The sequence below is a fragment of the Carex rostrata genome, chromosome 4 (assembly GCF_964058835.1).
Source record: "Carex rostrata chromosome 4, lpCarRost1.2, whole genome shotgun sequence".
Lineage (NCBI taxonomy): Eukaryota > Viridiplantae > Streptophyta > Magnoliopsida > Poales > Cyperaceae > Carex > Carex rostrata.
The window spans coordinates 12,975,443-12,977,052 of record NC_135921.1 but is presented as its reverse complement, the minus strand read 5'-3'; the positions used below and the strand labels follow the sequence as shown (position 1 = coordinate 12,977,052).

The following is a 1,610-nucleotide window of genomic DNA, read 5'->3' as shown; positions in this document are numbered from 1 at the left end:
GTAGAGCTTTGTTTGCTGAAGAGGTTGAGAAAAATGCAGATGCCTCCCACCTCCAAGTAGTAGTGGCCGCAGTGGTATCCCGAATTACCGAGGCATTATAGAACGGGACAAGTCTTTGAAGATCTTTAATGAAGAAAGATGTGTCATTAGTCGATCGCAACTGCTCCATGCTTGAGGAATTGTAGAGCAGCTGGACTGTCTGAGCCCAAATGCTTCGTTCGTTAGTCTGGAGGATCCATATCCATTTGACAAGCAGTGCATCATTCTGTGTTTGGAGGTTCATTATACCAAGGCCACCATTCTTTTGGAGCATGCATGTTCTTTCTCAGTTGACCAAGCAATTAATTGCTTTGCAGGTTCCATTACCTTTCAAAATCTTAATACTTGTTTAAATCTCTATAATGTTTTCTTAAGTTTTAAAATTGTACATTCAATTCATATACTGACGAAGTTTAACATAATTATCATCTAGATCGCTACAAAAAAATATCTAATATACAATTCAACATCAACACCTTAAAAAGTTAAAATATGATACATTTAATACACGACAGATAGAAGAAACAGAAACACATATTGAGGCACATATAATCACTTATCAATATACAAAATTAACACTGATATATTGGTACATACTGTATTCTTTTATTTCATTAACATTTATAATTTCAAAGCTTTGGATTATGAATGTGAAATCTATGCTCATCATGTTAGGTTGGAGAATAATATTTCCAATTAATATTGATAATTATGATCATGACCACAACAGAGTCATAATACACACTAGAACATTCTAATATGGTCTTTCCCCCACAACATTTCCTGGAGGGTCATAGTTACAAGTCATGAACACATTCCCATCGTCACAAACAACCCGAGCGCATCCGACCCGCCTCGTGCTCCTCCACACGATCTGTGTGTAATGTCCGCAGACTCTACCCGACCGACACGTGTTAGTGTCGTACGAATAGTCCTTCTCTTCACTGGCCCAAGCCGAGACCGCATCTCTTGGTCGCCAATCTGATCCACCACCCCAATATATGTTCTCGCCTAGCTGGAAACCCCCTTCAGGGAACGAATGCTGGAGACGACAGTCAGATTTCCTCTGGCTGGCCCACCAAGAGGCGTAAGTCTCTAGCTGTGGGTCCCACACGAGCGGGAGTTGCCAGTGTGCAAGGCGGATCAGATTATGCGTGTAGAGGAATTCTAAAGCGTTAGATAAGCAGCTGAAGCAGAGGAATTTTGACAGGTCGTAGATTGTTTGGTTTGTTGATTGAGGTGTATAATAATTGTTGGGTGAAGATGAATAGCACTGTGGCATGAGGAAGAGGAGAAATGTTGAGAGGAGGAGAGAATGCGATATTGGGATCATGATTTGAGGGTTGTCACGAGATGGCATGGAGCTCTGGTTTAGTTTCACAGGTAAGGAGGTTCCAAAATCTTATTAGTCCCGTGACAAGAATTTTGGATTTTTGAGAGAGGCGCATTAACATATCTGTTAGTCCGTGTTTCACCAGGTACCTGAGGTGTAATTGAAATAAATAGACGACCCAGATTAATTCCAGCCGAATCAAATTCAATTCGGTGTCTGTTGAGACTGTAGGGATCTA

General features: G+C 40.9%; 1 pseudogene across 1 annotated transcript; it reads right to left on the bottom strand.

Moving 5' to 3' along the window:
• Nucleotides 1-742: 742 nt before the first annotated feature.
• LOC144552757 (pathogenesis-related protein PRB1-3 pseudogene) lies at nt 743-1,393 on the bottom strand (annotated as a pseudogene). The gene has a single exon (XR_013511217.1). The product of XR_013511217.1 is annotated as a pathogenesis-related protein PRB1-3 pseudogene (transcript).
• Nucleotides 1,394-1,610: the final 217 nt, after the last annotated feature.